Here is an 8089-nt window from a genome sequence, read left to right as displayed (position 1 = left end):
CAGGAGTTTCCAGAAGGACTGTGTGGCCATTGTGTTAACACAGCAGGAAGATGGCCTGAGGTCAGAACCTGGAGGAGCAGACCTTGGGTTGGATGACTATGAGGTGGCCATGGCTTTGGAGACAGTGGCAAGGACCCAAGCCAAATTCCATTGCAAAAGAAAGTGAGGAAGCATGAGCCTTGGTGTAGGAAGTTTGGGGTAAAAGCAATGAAAGCAGTAGCTGCAGGGGAGGAAGGGTGGAGGAACAGAGCTTTCTTTTAGGCTGGAATAGCATTATTGTAGTCTGAGGGGAAGGAGCCAGGCTAAAGGAAGCCATCAAAATACAGACGAGGGAGGAGACCGCCAGTGGAGCCAGGGCTCAGCTTCGGCAGGCGGCCCAGGGCTCAAAAACACTGGGTGAAGAATTGCTCTTGTTTGGGAGAAGGGATGCTCGTTTCTGGGAGGTGAAAGGGAAGAAAGTTTCCAGAATGGCGCAGCCTTTCTGTCTGAGATGCCGTCTATTATCATACCTGAATCCTAAGACCTCTGCTACCTGTCTTCTCCTTTCCAGGCCCAATACCTGAGACTTGATCTGTCCCTTCTCTCCTTCTTCAAACGCTGCTAGCCCTTCAGGACAAGAGAGCTGGCTGCAGAGTTAGCTGTAATAGATCTGAGGTTTCTTCACTTCTCTACATGGGGCCATCTGAGGTTACAAGGAGCTACAGATTCCCAGGTTCCTTCTTTTCCCCCCCCTAAATGTTTATTCATTTATTCGGTTGCACTGGATCTTGGTTACAACCCATGGGACCCTCAATCTTTGGGGCAGCACGCAAACTCTTAGTTGTAGCATGTGGGTCTAGTTCACTGGCTGGGGATGGAACCCATGCCCCCTGCATTGGGAGTGTGGAGTCTTAGCCACTAGACCACCAGGGAAGTCCATCAAGTTCCTTAGTCACTTTTGCAGGTTCTTCTTTTCTTCCCCTGGAGGGTGCTCCCTTCTGCTGGCATGCCAGTCACACTTGAAGTAGCGTTGGACTAGACGCTGGACATGGAAGAAGTGGACAGATTTCAATATATTGTGGAAGCAGAGTCAACAGGATTTACTGATGGATTGCATCTGGTGAACAAGTAAAAGAGAAGAATCAAGGATGACTTTGGGATTTGGGATCTCTCATATCACACATTGCTCCCAGTCACATTATTGGCCATTCCATCTTTCCTAAAAGGCTTTCTGCCCATGGCATGAATGACATTAAGTCTAGGTTGTCTTCTTACCCACTGGTGCCTCTGCTTTGCCTGACTGCTAGGTGCTGGATACCCAGGGATAAGTCCCATGCTCCTTCTCCTCCCCAAGTCTGATCTCTCCCTGGGCCACCCCTTCCAGTCCCAACACTTTAAATTCCATCTTTATGCTGAGGTCTCCGCAGTCCTGACCTCTTGCCCCAACACCAGAACTCACCACCCAGCAACTGGCATTTCCACTTGGATACCTCTCATGCTTTACACCCCCAAAACAGAACTCTCAGTTTCTCCCTCTTCATCTGCCCCTCCTTCCACTTTCTACTCAGTATGTGCCTGCAATTATTTCCTCAGTCGCTAAACCAAAACCCCAAAGTCATCCTTGATTCTTCTCTTTTGCTCGTCCCCTAGATGCAGTCCATCAGTAAATCCTGTTGACTTGAGTTTCCAAAATATATTGAAATCTGTCCACTTCTTCCATCTCCTGTCTAGTCTCTTGCTACTCAAAGTGTGATTGGCAGACCAGCAGCAGCAGTGTCAACAAGGAGCTTGTAAGAAATGCAAAAATCTTGGCGTCTTCTCCAGAATCACAAACTCTGAGGATTGGGCCCTCCAGAGGATTCCTGATGCCCTCTAAAGTTTGAGTAGGGACTTCTCTGGTGGTCCAGTGGTTAAGAATTTGCCTTCCAATGCAGGTGGTTGAATCCTTGGTCTGGGAACTAAGATCCTGCAAGATGCTCAATGCAGCCAAATAAATAAATAACTGAATAAAAATAAATGTACCATCTTAACCCTTTTAAAAAAAAAAATAAAGTTTGAGTAGTACTACTCTGGTCTAAGCCTTTGTGATCTCTGGTCCAAGCCACCTCCATAGCCTCCCATACTTACTGGTCTCCCATACTGGTCTCCATACTTACTCTCCCACCTTACTATAATCTTCTGTCCTCCTAGCAGCCAGAGTGATTGTTTTAAAAACAATTAAATCATATTATGTCATACACATACACATACCCCACCCCCACACCAGTTTAAACCTCTCAGCTTAGTTTCCCACTGGACACAGTAAGGCAGGTTTCTTTCCAGATCCAGAGAGCCCCGAGGTGAGATCTGATCACACCTGCCAGTCTGGCCTCTCTGCCTGAGCCCTACCTGCCCCTGCCTCCAGGCTCTCCCCACTGCCTCCAGGCTCTCCCGCCTGCAGATGCACCAGCTTGTTCCCAACATGGGACCTTTGCACTGGCTGTTCCTCTGTCTGCGATGCTCTCCCCGGCACCTCAGATTATTTATTTTCTCAGTGTAACTTCCTTTGGAGAAGCCTTCACCTACTCACCAATCCAAAGCCACCTCTCTTTACCAAATCACGCGGTTTTAACGCCCTAATAGAATACTTCTTATTACTATTATCGGGGGAGTATGTAATTTTCTCGGTTCTGTCTCGTCGCAACAAAAATTTGACGTGACGGACGGACCAGCGTTAGAGCCCTCAGTGGGACCAGTGTTACAGCTCCATGTTACAGCTCAGTTTTATTTAGAAAGTAAAGGAAAATACATCCTGGAGGCGTGAGGGCATGGCTAACCCAAAAGACGCGAAGAGAAGAAAGGCCCCCAGCCCAATTTTGGCTCCTCTCTTTTTATGTTTTTTTTTTTCCCCTCTCCTCCTCCTGTGCCTGCCCTGTGTAAATTGGGCTAGCCAGGAGTGCCGTTTATTTTATCTGAGGTCCTCACTCTGGTCCTTGGACCCTCGGACCTTCCTTTGTTCTATTTTTTGCGGGCTTTCCCCTTCCTTGTCTTTTAGCCACCACCATTCTGGACTCCTTTTTCCTATTCTAACTACCTAACGCTATCATTTTGTTTCTTGTTTATTTTTTGTCTGACGTAAGTTTCATGAGAACAGAGGCCTAGTTTGTCTTGTTCACCGCCATGTGTCCGAGTTTGTGGAACACTTCCGGGTACATAGTAGATGTTCAATCAATATTTGCTGAATGAATGAACTTTATACTTCCTCCTCACTCGTAGGCCTGAGGTTGCTATTTCTGAGCTAGTGCCCCCTGCAGTCGCCCACTTGCTCCTCTCACAGGGATGCACTTCCAGGAGGCTCCAATCAGGGTCTCATCTCCGTGGGCCCCTGCGAGCGTGTCTCAAAAGGAAGCAAGAACCCAAGGAGACGTTAACCTCAAAAAGAGGCAAGAGAGTGAGAGGGCCTCAGCAGGTGATGTCCTTAGAATCTCTGGGAGATAATCCAAGAGTCAGAGCCCCAAGGTCTCTACTTCTGTTATGTTTGTTGAGTCTCAGGTGAAGGTGCCTTGTGTTTAAGAACGTGGGCTTTGTGGTCAGAGAAGCCTGGATTCAAGCTGGCCTTGCCGCTTGCTGCTGTGAGACCCTGGGCAAATCCCTTCCATTCTCTAAGCCTCAGTTTCTCCATTTGTAAACTGGGATCATAACAGTCCCTACAATGCAAAATTGTTGAAAGGCATAAATGAGATGTCTGTAACTTCCCTGGGAGGTATAAATGCCCCCATCAATGTTCACCATTATTGTTGTGGTTATCATAATTTTATATATAGAGAAGAAAGTATAAATAGCACTGAGGACTTGGGGAAAAAAAAGTGCAGCCATACTCATGATAAGAAAATTGCAAGCTTGAATACACTGAGACACTATTCATCACCTTCCAAACTGGCAAAGCCTCGAAAGTCAGCTGAGGCCACTGGTGGAGATGGAAGGAAGCTGGTGGGAGGGTAAACTGGTACAACCACCTCCCTGGAAAGAACACTGGCAAGAGCTAACAGAACCACCAATGAATGTACCCTTTGGCTGAGCTAAACTACTTGTAGGAACTTCCGCTACAGATACTTTGTCACATGTGCAAAATGATACCTGTAAAGGCTATTACTTACAGTGCTGCTTGAGGTTCAAAATATCAGAAGCAGCCTGTATATCCATGAGTAGGGGAGTGGTTATATAAATTTTGTTCTATATCTATATAGATGCTTAGTTGCTCAGTCTCTTCTGACTCTTTGTGACCTCGTAGACTCTAGCCTGCCAGGCTCCTCTGTGCATGGAATTTCCCAGGCAAGAATACTGGAGTGGGTTGCCATTCCCTCCTCCAATATCTATATAATGTACAAATAAAGTGAGAAATTTTCCTTATGTACTGACTGTTAGGTGAAAAAAGCAAGGTGCAAGATAGGGTATATAGTAACATCGAGCAGAAAGCAGGCAGTAGGAAGAAAAGTGTATATGTGTATATGTTCTTTGGTATAACCAGAATATGTCTTAAAGGACAAAGCAGAAGCAAAAAATTTTTATTGTACACTCTTCAATCTTTTGAATGGCACGAATGCATTATCTGTTTAAAAAGAAAGATGAAGATTCTGATTCTTTAAAACTTAGTTACTGGTACTACTGCTCAGTGCCTCTTACTTCAGGGGTGATAACTGGTTCCAGGAATGCTGAATCTCAATAATGGCTCATGTCAGAGGCAAAAGCAATAATAACAAAGATAGCAAGAGTGCAGATGTTCTTTGGGTTCAGTGCTTGAAGGTGAAAGATTAAACTGCAAGTGGATAATAAACAGTGCCTGTGGGAATGTATCAGCCTGTGGAGAATGGTCTGAATTTCTTCTAAGGTTTTGGAAACAAAATTTTTCTTTCTCGTTTTTCTAGCATAAAAACAAATAGCATGCATCTGGAAGTTGGTTTTTTTTTTTTAATAATAGGGTTTTAATTGTGCTCTTTTGGAAAAAAGCAAGAAGGAAAGTGTATATACTTTAGTTTTGTTTTCAAATTTATTTTGCTTTCCATTCATTCATTCATTCACAAAATTGCTAGCGATTTTGTGAGACTACTTAAGAGCTTAATGAAGTCAACCTTCCCAAGGGCATGGCCTCTTCATTTTGAACGTTTCTCTACAAGACAGCCCATGTTACTCCTGCCAAACTCTGCCTGCTTCCCCCAACTTCCTTACCACACCTTGTCAAACCTTCTGCATTCCCTGCTAACTCCCTGTTGGTCTAGCTGTTCTGTATCCTACTACCTAAAACTCAAGGATATAGATGAGTATTGATATTGATCAATTGATTATTTCATTCCATATATACACTTATTGACTTCCTACTATGTGTCTGGATAAGAAATGATTCTGAAAGTTGTACCAGATTGCTTATAGTCATTTTAGGGGTGGACAGAAGACAGAATTGTAATGCGGTGTAAGAACTACATGAGGGTCATGTAAGCACCAGGAAGGAGTACCTAACTCAGTTTTATGGGAGAAGGGTGTTCAGGAGAGATTCCTGGGGAAGTGAGGTCCTAGCAGAGTCTTAAAGGATAAGTGGAAGTTAACCAGGGGAAGGCAGCAAGGACAGGGGCATCTGGAGGGTGAAGGGGACAAGTCAGAGTTGGGCACTAAAAGTGTAAGGGGTGACTTCTATGGTTGTGGCAGTGATCCAGTTTCAGCAAGAGCAAAGACTTGAAGGTAAGAAACAAACCCTAGCTCTGTGTGTGTTTATTCATTCACTGTAACCAGGGTATAACAATGTCTGCAGCAGGAAGTGGCAGCAGATAACGTTTGGAGAGTTGCAGAAAGGAGGAAGTAACCAACAACATCACGTGCAACAGAGGGCCACACACTGACAGGTAGTAGGTCATAGGTGACCTTTACGAAGCAGGATCTCAGGGGTGGTTGGGCCTGAGCCAGGTTCTGGTACTTTGAAGGACAAAAGGGAGGTGAGAAAGTAGGACTCAGATCATCCTTAACATTTACTGGCCACCTTCTGTAGGACAAGTTTCTGTGTTAATGCATTTAATTCTCACAACGACCTGGAGGGAGATAATATCCAGAGCCTTACTTTACAGAGGAGGAAATTGAGGCACAGAAAGTTTAAGCAAAAGGTCGTACAGTTAGAAGTGGCAGAACGGGGAGCTGAAGTCTCGAGAATCTAAACTCCTGGCCACTCAGACATTGGGATTCCAGAAATGGGGCAGTTGCTATAGAGACGTGACGTGAAGCCATGGTTATTCATTTTTAAATTATTTTTTAAGGCTACCAGAGATTGAGGCATATTTATAGACTGAAAGGAAAGTGCCTGGAGACTTGGTGAGAGTGATGATTAATGGAGCAAGGTCCAGGAAGATAAGGCTGAACCCTGGATTTGGCGGTATGTCAGCGGTGCTCGGGGCGGGGGAAGGCAGCCAGATGGAAGTAGAAGAGGCAAGGACTTACGAGCCTCCAGCGAGCGATGCACGAGAGGTGGGCACAGCCAGGGGTATATGGAACCAGCTGACTGCAGAGACGTCAGAAAGGGATATAGGGTAGGACCGGCTGCAAATCTGTGTTTTGGAAAACAAAGTTCAGAAGCTGGTAGACCAAAGGCTTAGAGGACTGTCTGTCCCACGTAACATGCATGCACTGAACTAGAAACAATACCTTAAACCAACTTCAGCTGAATTCCCGAGAGCAGTCGGACCTTTTCCTTTCCTCACATCTTCACAGGAGTGAATACTTAGCCTCAAATTAGTAACTTATTTACAATCTTTATTACCAGCTGAAAAGATGCTGGGTTTGCGATTGGCATTTAACAATTCTGAGTTATGTTCTGATGTGGACAGCTGCTTGCTGGCTGCATTTGCCACCTTGTATCCCCTACTGTATACACGTGCTCAGTTCGCTGAAATGCCTCAGCCCCTGGACCTTCACACAGATGCCCGAGTAAGGCGGGGCCCATGGGTGACCTGTCTTAACATCTATGTCTCAGCCAGGAAGCTTCACAGCTGGGATTTAAATCCATATCTGCTACACATGAAATCAAGAGCTCAGCCACTGTGCAAACACACTTATACCCCCATCCTTCCATCAGATTTCGTTCTAAAGGGTCTTACAGGAACAATAAGATGAAGAGCTTGTAAGATGCTCAGAAAACAGAAGGGATATAGTTGATGTCTTCATTGGTTTTTCTTCAAAATACATAAAATACCTTATTTTTAAATTTTAAGAGTTTTTCTACTAAATAAAATTCAAATGATTATTTCAGATAAATTTAAAAAGGGTGATGTTGGGACTTCCCTGGTGGTCCAGTAGCTAAAACTCCACACTCCCAATGCAAGGGGCCTGGATTCAATCCCTGGTCAGGCAACTAGATCTGGCATGTTGCAACTAAGACCCAGATAGCCAAATATATATGCATATAATTTCTGAAAGGGTGATTTTACCGCACAGAATTAACTGTCACACCCTGACTCTGTTTTCTCCCAGACTTTCTATAGACATACGCAGTGTGTATGTGTATACATGTGTGTGTGGATATATTTCTTCATATAAAGAGTATCCATCACAGTGAATGGATGGATATATATATATATATAAACATATAAACACATAGAAATATAGTTTCAACACCATTTTTGATGGCTGCCTTGAAATACTTTATAAAGGCTTATCTGTGCCACAATGTGCTTGGGAAGATAAATGATCATGAATAAGAATATCTTGCAATTTTCTTAATAGATGCTGGGAGGAAATTTGTTCAGATTTTTAAATAACTTGTATTGGGGTGCCATGACTGTTTAATGTGAACCTGGCTGATGATGGGAGATGGAGGGTGGTAGAGGAGAAGTGGTTAAGTGCACAGGCTCTCAGAAGCCAGACTGCCTGGGCTTGAATCCCAGCCCCCAGTTCCCCATTTATTAGCCATGTGACCTTAAGCAAGTTGCTTATTCTCTCTGTGCCTGTTTCCTGATCTGTATATAGGAGAATGACAGAACCTAAATGAGTTAGTTCATTCAAAGTGCTTAGAACAGGGCCTGCCTCCTAGTGACATTCAATCCGTGTTTGTGTTTCAAAATACATTTGCTTGTATTATGTAAATATTCAAGTG

At 44.4% G+C, this 8089-nt stretch overlaps 1 long non-coding RNA gene across 1 annotated transcript; it reads right to left on the bottom strand.

Annotated features, from left to right (window-relative positions):
• Window positions 1-282: 282 nt before the first annotated feature.
• Window positions 283-6758, bottom strand: LOC129626991 (uncharacterized). The gene is made up of 3 exons (XR_008702366.1): window positions 6643-6758; window positions 6439-6545; window positions 283-1096 (listed from the first exon to the last, which is right to left on the bottom strand). It is a non-coding gene; the product is annotated as an uncharacterized LOC129626991 (long non-coding RNA).
• Window positions 6759-8089: the final 1331 nt, after the last annotated feature.

This window comes from Bubalus kerabau, chromosome 14, assembly GCF_029407905.1.
Source record: "Bubalus kerabau isolate K-KA32 ecotype Philippines breed swamp buffalo chromosome 14, PCC_UOA_SB_1v2, whole genome shotgun sequence".
Classification (NCBI taxonomy): Eukaryota; Metazoa; Chordata; class Mammalia; order Artiodactyla; family Bovidae; genus Bubalus; species Bubalus kerabau.
The sequence above is the reverse complement of the archived record's forward strand: the minus strand, read 5'-3'. Positions and strand labels throughout refer to the sequence as shown.